Source organism: Vicugna pacos, chromosome 4, assembly GCF_048564905.1.
Source record: "Vicugna pacos chromosome 4, VicPac4, whole genome shotgun sequence".
Classification (NCBI taxonomy): domain Eukaryota; kingdom Metazoa; phylum Chordata; class Mammalia; order Artiodactyla; family Camelidae; genus Vicugna; species Vicugna pacos.
Genome location: NC_132990.1, coordinates 13,267,254 through 13,280,380, shown reverse-complemented (window position 1 = coordinate 13,280,380; position 13,127 = coordinate 13,267,254).

The window sequence follows — 13,127 nt, the reverse complement described above, 5'->3', positions numbered from 1 at the left end:
ACAGAATTAAAAAAGACATAACTATAGACACAGAGTTTTCAATATTTGCATGGAAAATATATAAATAAAATATTAGTACACAGATCAGCCCCACAGCACAACCACAGTGTGTCCCTCAGGTGCTCTCTCCATTCTTCAGCTTTCGTTTTGCCCCAGAAGTTTTCTATTTCGATTATATCAAAGGAGATGATCTTGGATTTCTTATTATTTTTACCTTCTTGGCAGCAAAATAGCCCTAACGTTACCAAATAGCATTGCTCTGTTCAGAGTGGCTGATTATTTGCCCCCTTTAAGCCCAGATGAGACAACAGATCAACTAGTACCAATTTATCATTCCCCTATGCTTACACCTTCCTACATAACTTTCAAAAAATAACCCTTCCTTGAGTCATCCCATATTGAATTTTCTCTCTTATGTTGGGACAGAGGATCACACTCTAGACTTGATAAGACTGAGACTCCCAACCCAAAGACCTCGTTTTGCAGGTGAAGTCACTAAATCTCAGCAATGTTAAAATCACTTAGGGAATGGTCACAATGTTAATTACTGACAAATGGTAAACTTTCAGCTAATGTTTGCTAATATCTAGCATTATTTATTTTTCTTAATTTAAAATAAACTTTGTTAAAGTTAATTAACTTACATCTAAGAAAAGATACCATAAGAGCACACAGGAAAGCCATCTTCTGAAAATATTCATAATACAAATATCCTTCAAGGGGCTCATCCAGAATATATCAAGAAGTACAAATCAACAAAAACAAAGAGATAATCCAACAGGAAAAAAAAATGAAATACTTGAACAGATGCTTCATAAAAGATTTCCAAATGTCCAATAAACACATGAAACATTGTCAGTTTCATTCATCATTAGAGACACGCAAATTAAAACTACAACCTGATACTAGCGTGTGCACTTGAGAGCAATAAAAAAGATAGAAAATCATAAATGAGGCAACTGGAACTTTTAGGTGCTGCTTGAGGGAGTATAAATTAGTATAAGCACTAACTAAAAGTGTTTGGCAATAGTTTTTAGTGTTATTTCTTAATCTTCACTATCCGTCATAATAGCTTAGTGGCTGTTGAAGCACACAGATTCCCCATGTCCACCCTACAGATGTGCCTGCAGGACAATCACATTAAATTATATTAAACCAGAAGATCAAGGTAACACTTGGGAGACATAGTATTTTGAGCATTTATAGAATTATATGTAGGTTTAAAAAGCCTGAAAATTAATAATCTAAGCATGTAACTTATATTAGAAGACAGACAACAGGAGAAGAGAATAGAAGGAAGGATTTCATGATAAGAAGACAAAATAATGAACTGAATGACTAAGGAACAAGATAACTAAAATTTTTAAAAATGTAGCTCTTTTCCTGAAAAATCAACTACCAAATTACTAAACCACCAAGATTACCAAACTATTGACTTTATAGAAATAATGGTTTTACTAAATATAAGGCAAAGTAATGGATATACTCTTATAAAATTCTTGAAAATTTTCTGAATTTAAAGTACAAGTGTAGAATTATAATAATTGTATAATTGAGAAACAGTACTTCTACAATTAACTCTATGTAGGTAAAGAATTACAATTATGATGATTAAAACATGGAAGATTTTTTCAGGAAATGACAGTAATTTTTATTTAAATAAAAGAAACAACAAAGAGAGACAGATGAGAAGAGAATGATGGTATAATCATTGGATATATTTTTAGTTTAGAAATATAGTAGTCAACGATCTACTAGAGAAAGAGACCATGACACATAATTACAGATACAGGGGAAGAATCAGAAAGGTATAGAATTATGGAAGAAAAGTAGACCAGAATACGAAGCAAGCTGTATTTGCAACATGGGCACAGAGTACAGAGTGAGCAAGAAAGAGCAGAACAAAGTTTCTCAGAATAAGCTTCAAGAAAAATTTTTTTTTTAAATTAGAAATGAGTAAACATTCCTTTGGAAAATGCAAATAATTTGATTTTTCACATGGTCCTTTTACAAACTCATTTTACTAGTTAATCATGTGTAATTTTCCGTAAGCAATGTTAATATTGCCCAAACTGTGCATTTATTTTATTGCCTGAGGAAAGAGGAAAGAAATACAGCTTTTGTTTAATTAGAATAACAGAGCGCTCAGACCAAAATAACTGATCTGAAGGATTAATTGATTTTTATAGAAATGTTCATTTTTCTAGTAAATACTTCATAAAGTATTAACCTTAAAAAAGAACACTTTGTCTTGATTTTTTTTATCATGAATTTCTTTACTTTTTGTGTGCTAAGATCTTAGAAGTGGTAAAAAAGAAACCCTGAAGTGAAATATTTAGATCATTCTTTGATATTTTCTTTCCTAAAACCACTCTTCCTGCTTAGGATGTTCACGTATTATTTTTCAATCAGCTCCTGCAATGATCCATGATGGAATCCCGCAGCCACAGAACTGTCTTTCTGTGTCCCACAGCAATAATGAAATTCTAAAACTAATTTCTCTCTCCTTTCTCCTTGGGTAGAAATATTCTATTTGTAAAAAATGCAGCTGTCTACATTCATATTCAACTTGAATTGATATGTTGCTGAACCTTCAAATGGAAAAAAAGGAAAGTTAAAGTATAAACATGAAGGAGTATGATTTCTTTTGAAATACACATACAGATTTTTTCTGAGAAATTTGAATTCCATTAATAAGCATTTCCTGTAATATGCCTGCTGTTTAATGTGGCTGATGCCATTTTTTGTTTGATTAATTTGATGGCAAGTTTAAAAAAGCAAAATTGGTTGTACTAGATTTAAATTCTTCATATGATCACACTTTTATACTCATTGTTTAAAATATCAAAATATTGTGCTCATAGTGTGAATCCAAACAGCTGAGTATATCCAATGCGGTACTCTATTCATTACCTAACCATCTCAAAAACTTAGTGGAGTCTATTATTATCCTAGAGTTATTAGAGTTCGAGTGCATGAGATTAATTGTCAGAGACACATAACCAGTCAACAGTCAAAAGACAATTTGAAGTCAGGTCTCCAGAACATCAGAATTCAGTTCCTTCTGGTATACCTTGCTGCACTACCAATTGTTTCCTGCATTTATTGTTCAAAGGCATGTACCTGATTAGACAACAGGCTCACAGTTCTTAACTACTTTTTTTCTTTGAGATCAATAAAGCCAGTAGGGAGGAAAGAAAAGTCTCATTTTGAGTAACACTGTAATTTGCAAAGTTCTTGCACAATCACTGTTATCAATTAACTCTGTCAGTTTTGGTTTTCTAGCCCATTTTACAGATGAGATTGCTTGGATAGAGCTTTCAGCTGAATTACTTCCAGATTCACAGCTTGTAATTTCTATATAATGTACAGTTGGAGACACAGTGTCCCCCCTCTCCTTCTCCCAAAATATAAATACAATAAGACAAAGAAAAGAAGTCCTCTTTCCTCAATTTCATCTCTGCCACCTCCCCAACAGAAAAAAAAAAATCTGAAATGGCCAAAGAAATACAAATGTATAGAGAAAAAATATCTTGCATTCATTTAGGAAACTAAGAGTGTCACAAATTTTGAGGAATATCTACATTTAATAGCATCCAATTAAAGGAGATCATTGTTAAGTCATTCTTATATGAGAAGGAATTCTAGTGACTTGTCACGGCTGTTCAGTAGTAGAGAAAATGTGCCCATTACCTTCTAGTTTGTAGAGAGTAGAACCTTAGGCAAGTTTTCCTTGTAAAATTTATACCTACTATTATTGAACTGGCTTTGACACTACAAAATGGAAACAATGACACTGAATTTTTCAAACTTAAATGTTTACTAGTGAGTTTCTTTAACATACGATCTCTCAGGCCAAGATAGATTGATAAAGACCCCGTCATTCTCAGAAGAGCTTTTATTAATGTGTGCTTTCGCGTTATCTTTCCTTTATAAAAGCTCCCTCTGTCCTTTTATAGATAAAGGTACAGTAGATAGAATGACTTGAGTCTGTGATTATTGAGACAGTTCAGAGGAAAAGGAAGCAGAGGAAAAAATAAGGAACCACTTAGCACCTTCTCCTCTACCTGCCACCCACCACCGTATCCCACCCTGTCTGTTTCAAGTATTTTCCTAAGTGCGTAAGTGAATGGAAACTACCTAGAGGGTTCTGGTGACTAACCCCAGAAGTCTTCTATAGTATAATATTATTAATATGTAATTCATCACTCCTCCAACTGCAGCTGAGAGCTGAGAATCACTTCATGGCCATGCTCTGATCTGCTTCTTGACCAGGGTTATATATTACTTTGTATCCCCAATTCTCAGTACAGTATCTTACACCAAATACTCACACAAGGTGCACTTACTGAATTAATTCTGAACGTTACGTCTTTCTCTGTAAGTTAATTTAAAATGTTTGCAGACAAAATTTTAAAATGTTTGGGAGAACACACTGAAATTTTTAAAAATCACTTCTCTATGAAGCACACACGCAAAACTTTGCAATATTCTAAAATCACTGCTGTCTGTTCTATGAAACATTTACACTCAAGTCCAGACATAGGGGTTTAAATGCTTGAACTTAATAAAATTAAGTGTTTCACATACTTATTTATATTCTGAATGGCCTTTGCCATTTCCATATTAATGAAGCAGACAGACTCCATTGTTTTTGCCCTGTTACACCTTCAAAGGTGGACATACTGGTTTTTATTGCTTCCAGGGAATGATCCAATTAAACAAGAAACTTGAATAAAGCACTAAAGGAGTAACACAACTTTGGTGTTAAAAGATATATAGGAAAGTGTGCATACATAGGCCTATCATTTTTGTATTTTTACTAAGAATCAAGACAATTTGTATTTAGTGGGCTTCTACAGAATATGTGTTCTTCCCCAAAGCTAAGGTGTGTAAGGTAGAGAGACACAGATCTGGCGGGTGATGACTGCATTTCATAACTACAGTGACCTCAGTCCTCAAATAAGGTAGAAATTTGCCATTGGTGACTTAAATTGTCTCCAAATTCTCTCCAGGCAACGCAGGGAGACCCATTACTTCCTATGATGACTAGTCATCTTTCAGTGAGCTTGAACATTACCTCACCCATTTGCAGCCTCCTTCGATCGCTTAGACGGATTATGGCCGACATCCTCAGCAGTCAAAACATCTTGAAAATGACTTCTCAGCCTGGAGAGCCCAATCAGAATGATGCTCACTTCACTGCCTGTCTAGCTCATCTCCCATCTAGCCAATTCGTTCCAACATGTGTTCAATTAGATGAAATCTTCTTAAATATTGCACTAGATGTGAACTGGGAAAATGCTAAATTGCCCCTGTATTTGCTAAGTGTATTCTCTAAAGTAGACGAAGCAATACGACATCACTGAATTCAAGCAATAAAGTAAATAGAAGAGAAAGCTATTCTTCTAGCTTGGTTATTTTCATACATTATGCTTTTTTATGCAAATATACTAGAATCTATTAAGTACACAGGCTGTAAAAGTGGTAGCTCTGGATGAGATGTCATACTTTATATTCAATGTATTAGTTTCATGGGAGAGTACAAACGTTATGATGCCCCATCTACTGTAAAGATGATATGGGGGAGAGGATTAAGTGTCAACATAGCAACATTATTTATTCTCTTTATTTGATAAATGGGAAATGAAACAATTTCTACTTTTTTGTCACATAGAGAATATATGTAATATCAATGCTTTATTCCACAGAAAATCGAGTGGAAATTTCAAACAACACTGATTCTATGTCTACTGTGTACTGCCAACCAAAGAGATTTGCTTTTTCTTAATATTAGATATTAATGACAAGTGTCCTTAAAGGCCACTTGATGTAAGTAGTATAAAGAAAAAGCTGGAATTTCTGAAATAGTAAAAAGAAGGTGACACAACCCCTGTGCCTGGTAAATTCACAGTGTTTATATTGGAGAGGACCAAATTGCCCATGATTTATTTATTTATTGTTTTGTTCACTAAGCTGAATCTTGCAGCTCTTCTAATATTACTGTGCATATGGATACATCTAAATGATGCACAGAGCTAGATGTAGCCAGCTCTGTGCTTTTTAATGAGACACATTTCAATATTATTGTCCCTTGCCACCCCAATATCAGATATTTACCTACATCTTCATTCACTTCTGAGGATCTTAATTGCTAATCTATGAGCCAAAATTGAAGCTATAGCTGGATATTTGTGGACTTTTTTAAAGAATGATGTGCAAATGTCACTATGCTTTTTCTAGGGAGAATATTAGAGTTTTTAAGAGATTCTTTAGAGGTCTGTGGTTGTAACACAAAGGACTCCTACGTATTTTGTGATTGAAATTTGAATTTGGAATCATTTGGAATGTATTGTACATACCTTAATGTCAGATATTATTTATTCCATGTATTTAAAAACTCCTTAATTTATTATTTTTTCCTTTGTGCTTTTATTAATTTGCTTTATCTTTATTCCAACTTCATGTAAACTAGTTTTGAAAGTTTATAAAAGATAAAACTGAAAATAGGAAATCCAAAGCAGTGACAAAATAAGGGTTTAAATAAGAGAAGGAATAAATGCCTTACTATATTATTAAAGTGCTCTTAAATTCAGGTTTCTCCTAAACCAAAGTGAACAGGCATGATCGATTACAAAAGTCAAGGTAAAATCATACTGAGTTAGGTTTGGAAATGATTTCTATGATGTTTTTTCCTAAGCTTAAAACAAATTGTTATACATTTCATATCTGTAATTAAATTATAAGGATGCTCACCCCTAGTTCACCCTTGTTCTATGTAACTTATTCCTCTCCAGTCTGCATGGTAAGAAAGTCTTCTGGGCAGAACAGTAAGCCGAACCTTTTTTCAGAAAGACAAGGAGGGAGAGAGGAGGTTATTACTCCGCATGTAAAAGGGTGAGAGATTGTAAACACGAGGAAGGAGAAAGCATCTGAGAGAAGTCTGGGGAGACAAACATGTTACAAGAGCAGCTCCAGTCCTAAGGAACAAAACAGAGAACAATGCAAAAGGTACTTTCAAAATTTCCCCCTGTACTTTGCAAAGCATTTGCCACCTTAGGAAGAAAGCTAGCTTCCTGAGAACACTTAGGGCATTTGGAACAAGAATCTGGCGTGAAGTGTGTTAAATTCATTAAACAAGGAGGCCATTTGACTGAGATGGGTCTAATGCCCTGGCAGCCTAGGCAAGCAAACCAACATCTAAGCATGTAAATGCTTCAAGGGAATCAAATCAAAACCTAGCGTCAACCAACAGCAGACAGACAAGTAGGCTTGAGCTTTGTCAATCAATACGTTCCTTTGCTTCAGTCTTTTCTCTGTAAAAGTGTCTCCTGGACTCCTAAACGTACTACCCTTCTAACCACTTCCTACCTGGCAGTGTCCTCTTCCAATCAATTTTTTCTCAAACTCTTAAAATTGTTTAATATGCCTCAGTTTATGTTTAACTGGTGGTTGGCACATCAAATTGCCTTAGGTCAAGATTTGGGTTTGCAGGAAAACAATACTTGGGTAAATGAAAACTGCTATTAATCTAAGATGTTTCGTGAGCCTGTCCAACTTTCTTCCCCATTAACTCCTTGATCCTACTTTGAAGGCAAAAGTCAGTGCTTCCTCCATTTAAATATATGCCCCTGGGAAATTTTTAATAATATGGGCAAGAAATGAGCAGCAGAAGATGTCAGGGGTCAGCAAATGACATGCCAGATAACAAACCCTGGATATCCTAAAGCTGCTGGCATAACAACCTTGCATACATCACCTGTTATGTATCAGCATATGCTTGTCAACTCTTTGTATGTGCTAGCACGTATTCAGTGTAGATGGTTTTAATCTTTTAAAATTTCTTTTTTATTTCTTTTTAATTTTTTTAATGGAGTGACTGGGGATTGAACCCAGGACCTTGTGTATGCTAAGCACGCCCTCTACCACTGACTATTCTCCTGAACCCCCAATGGTTTTAATCTTTTTAAGTCATATTTTTTTTAATTACAGAAAATAATGAATAAACTAAAAAAGTATTTTAAACATTTTCTTGAATTTCACTAGTTTTCCATGCATCTAGTTTGTAATATTTCTAGGTACAAGTTTGTATCCTTAAAATGTAACATGTGCAACTTCTCAAGTTATTACAAAACTTAATCATATAATAAGACATATTGTGTATTGTTTTATACCATTATAGAATGGCAGCCTAAGCTGGTTTTTTTGGTTGATTGGATCTTAGCTTGATATAAAAACAACTTATTTTACTACTTATTTTACTGAATGTGCAATTGCTTAAATATCATTTCATTCATAGTTCAGCTAACATATGTTTTGGGTAAATCAAAAATATTAACATTAACAGGAGTGTGATTTTTACACTTGATCTTAGCCAAAAGGCCAAGAAATGATAGGAGTTGGATTTTTAATAATAGTAGTAAGCTCCCTGAAATAAACAGTTTGAATAGTTAATAATTTATTCTATTGGCAAAGTAGAAATGTAAATGTTGTTCTTCTCAGGTAATATTTTGTATATCAACAGCATATGCTTTATAAGTATCTTATAAAAACCCTGTCAGTAAATATGAACAAAGATGTTTATTTATATAACTATGATTCTGCAAAACCATCCATTATTCATAAAGTGGTTAATTTTAATTTAGAACATTTTCTCCCCTCTTTTAATTTATGAACATATTTAAAGGAACAGAAACAAATGAAATGACAAAATCTTATGTGATATTGATACAGGAGAAAAGTATGTGGGGTGAGAGGATGGCTGTGTCCCAGGTCTCAGCTGAGCCCCTGGGACATGCCCTGCCAAGTGTGGGTCCTTGGCTTCACGCAGGAAGGAATTCAAGAGTGAGCCATAGTGAGTAAAAGTAGATTTATTCAGAGAGATACAGATGACATAGACAGAGTGCAGGCTGTTTCAGAAGGCAGGAGAAAGGCCATGAGATGCGGGCGTAAGGTGCTCAGGTTAAAGTGAAAGTAGATGCACACTCCGTGGACAGAGTGCGGGCCGTCTCACCCAGTAGGGAGAGCAGCCACAAGAGGTGGGGGTGGTTAGTGTTCATGGACCGCGTAACTTCACAGGCTAACAAGTGGGAGGATTATTCCGAGTACTTTGACGAAGGGGCTGGGATTCCCAGGAATTGGGCCACCACCTACTTCTTGACCTCTTATTGTTAGTCTCAGAACTGTCATGGTACCTGTGGGAGTGCCATTTACCATGTTAATATATTACAATGAGCAAATAAGGAAGCTCAAGGTCTACTGGCAATCACATCTCCCACCACCTTGGGCCTCAAGGCCTGTTGGGAGTTGAATTTTCCACCACCTTGGTGTTAACTGCTGTGTCACTTTTTGAATGGCTGTTCCCTGTCCCCTTCTTTCCTGTCTCAATATATCTTTTGCCCAACGTAAAAATCTGAACATTTCTTCTCATTGTTTTCCTTATTTATTGACTGAAGATAAAGACTTTCTGCTATATATTGTTGGCTCATCATCCCCTGAATGGCTTTTCCAACATTTATCTTTTCTGTCCTAAAATTATGTAGAAAATTGAATTGAGAAAGAAATTAGAACAATTCACATAACTCCTATATTTTAGAGCACAAAATTCAACACTTTTTTACTTAATGGCTACAGCAGTTGTGGAGTAGAATAATTAGTATTTTGTAAATATTGATATAACACAGAGAAAAAGATTGTGAAATAAGCTTCACAAGAATCAGATATAAAACTAAGATCAAGCTTTGCTAATACAGCCAAAGACAAGTATTTCATAGGTGCATACAAAACACAACATAGTCTAGGATCCCCAGTATGTCTCCCTATAGCTTCCTTGCAGCTTACAGTGCACTCTGGCTCAGACTAAAATACGAAATTTCTAGCTGACATAGTGTAAGCAGTTTTTTGGCAGGAAAGATCTCTCTGCTTTTTCTTGCCACTAACCTTAAACCAGTCACCCTCATGCCTTTCTTTTGATACCTTGTCTAACATGTTGGTTCCTTCTGAGATCAAAGAAGAAGAAATGGAGAATAAAATTAATAGATGACCACATCTCTTCCCTAGCTTCCCCCTCGTTAACCTCAGGAACTGTTTGCATAGGACAGCATCTAAGGAAAAACTCACAAGGAATTGACAAGCTTGCCTTCAGTAGGGGATGGTGATCACCCTGACCCCTCCCACTCACCATCTAAATGATGAACTGAAATTGCTTCCCATTTTCCTTTTAAACTTCTGGGGCTGAGAAAAATCTTAGAGATGGTTTTTGGGAGACACTGAGTCCACCATCTCCCCAGACTGCTGGCATTCTAATTAAAAGCAACTTTCCTTTCGATCAACATTGCCTCTTCACTTTTTCATTTAAAGAGAGGAGAGCAGCCAGCCTATATTCAGTAAAAATATGTTGCTATAGCTTCCCAAAAGGGTATTATTTCATACGGAGTTCTGTATCTTACTTCACATTTTGCCGGGATACATGTGCCACAAAGCCATAGATTCAGGTTTAGTTACTCCAAGCAATCCAGGCAAACTAGGTACCTGCTGCTAAGGCATTCCATAGATGAGAAGGGTTTGCCAGCGATCTGTCACCAGCATATTTATAGAACACTGGACAGGATCCTTTTCCTCTCCTTCCTAGAAAGACTCTCTCAAAGAAGAGAATGGATTGAAGGTCTTCTGCTAATCTTTTCCTTCACAAAGACCTATCACTTGTCAGGCGCTTACTGAATAATACTTCTAGGTTAACTCTTAAAACATCCTGTTAACACCTGTCCTAGCTTTAATTATCTTAATCATTTTTTAAACTAGCAAATTGAGGCTCAGGGATTTTTAGAGATTCATTCAAGTACAGAATTGGGATTGAGATACAGAACTCAGATACACATGACTGAGTAAATTTTCAAACACTTAAAATCACCTTAGACAAAATTAAGTTCAGACAAAATACGTATCCTAGAGTACTGAATAATGTTCATCCCTTGGCTCTCTGAACACCTGACACATTCTCCTGAGATGGACTCAGCAAGGAGAGAAAAAACAGACATGGGAAATGAGGAAAATGAGGAAGTCAATGAATGTGCAGAAATTCCTATTTTTGTAAGTGAGTAATTACATATACTGCAGAATTAGAAATAACTTATTATTAGGTTTTTACTAATTAGCTTTAGCTTCCTGATCCTTTGAGAACAGCATTACTAAATGTATTGAAAGTTTTATTTTATTTAGTATGGCATGGTACTTTGATCGGCATCTCTTGAAGTACACCTTTTCGAGTTAATACTTTTACTGTATCTTTATTATGTCTCTTTATATTATCTTTTTTAAATAATTTAAATTTCAGTTAAATATATTTATCCCACATTCTTACAGTAGATAGTCCCAAATGAATTCAGTATGAAAGTGTTATATACTAGTTCTTAAATTTCAGTTTATTTATAAGATTACAATTTATCCTTATTGATTTGAAGAGATAATAATAGCAAATTAATGGGAGAATATTTTAATACCTTCTGCAAATAAACTCACAATATTTTCTCAAGGTCACGTGTATCCATTATGCCCAGTGCCAATGAGTAATCTCCCCAATACACCAAACATTAAGCAACAATCCTGGTGCCATACGCAGTGTTTGCTCTCTGTGGGTCCAGAACAGCAGGAGGTTTGTTTTTTCTGAACTCCTTTAAAATCATAAAGAAATACTAACCAACAGAATTATGAAGAAATAATATTAAGGCACATTCTGAACTTCATGAAAAAAATTTGGATTTGGTTAGTTTGTTTCCTGAAAATTCTATTTAATCTTTTCATGGTAGAGAATATTCTTGTTTATACTTATTCTTTTCCTCTCCCTTGGAGAGAATCTTATATTCTATGTGAAAGGACAAAAGACTTGACCATACGAATTGCCTTAGGTATGAAATATGAAGGGAGAGGCTATGTCTCATCTCTGGGTCTAACTCTCAACAGCTTATGTTTTCTCCCTTTGGTTTAGGTCCCAGGTTGAAGATACGGAGCAGAGCCATGGCCAAATCTTAATAGATATGTAGCTTAATTAAATCTCTTATTTTAAGTCACTGAGATTTTGAAGTTGCTTTATATATTACAACAAAACCTAAGCTACTGTGAACTACAGTCATGTCTTTATATTCTGTCCGCTCAACTTTTCCCTCGTTGATCCTACATTCTCCTATTAATCATTTAAGTGATTTTTCTATGAATACTAACTTTGACACGTGCCTCAATGAAGGCACATAATGAGAAGCCTCCCTTGTTAAGGCTGTTGGAACTCTGCAAGTGGTGATGGCACCAGAAGTCTTCACTGAACAGCAGAAATCTCTACCAAATTGAGATAACCACCCTCATATCATAAGTGCTGGTCATTAACTGATGATTTCAAGTTTGCTACCTAAATCTGATTCTCACATCCCTGATAATGTATCTGTTCTATATTTGGAAATTTGTCAAGTGTCTACCAAGTGAAAGGTGCTGAAATACTGTGCATCATATACATCACTTCATTTAATTGTTATATGACACTGAGAAGTGGGTGTATATGTCTACTAAACACATTTTACAGTCAGGGCACTGCCTCTGTTAGTTTCTCTCATATCCTCAATCGGAATATTCTACATTCCTCTGCCATAATAGTCATCACAACTATACTACGTCATTTAAATCTTATTTTTTTTCCTGCCAGACTATGAGTTTCAATTAGACAGATCTTGACAATGCTGTGTTGTTACTATTTGCTGCATGAATCTACGTTTGGAAATGCAACAAATTAACCAAATATGCTCAGATGTTGTAAGAAGTATGCAACAGGTTTGAATGTAGGTCTGGCTGACTCAGTCCTCCTTGGGTATTGCTCTGCCCTTGACGTCGTCTTTGCTTGAGGATTATATATTGGCACACCATCCATGCTCTCAGGCTTTTGCTGTGTAATGTCTGTCTGAGCTGAAATCTCAGAGAGATCACACCTGCTGAATGACTCAGGACAGTGAAGCCCTCTAACGATCTTTTCACACCTCCGCTATTTTAAATGGGCTTGTTCCCTTATGGCTTTCATGCTGAAAAACAGTTTGTAAATATATTCACATTAATTTGTCAGTAAGTTAAGGCAACACAATTACTATCAA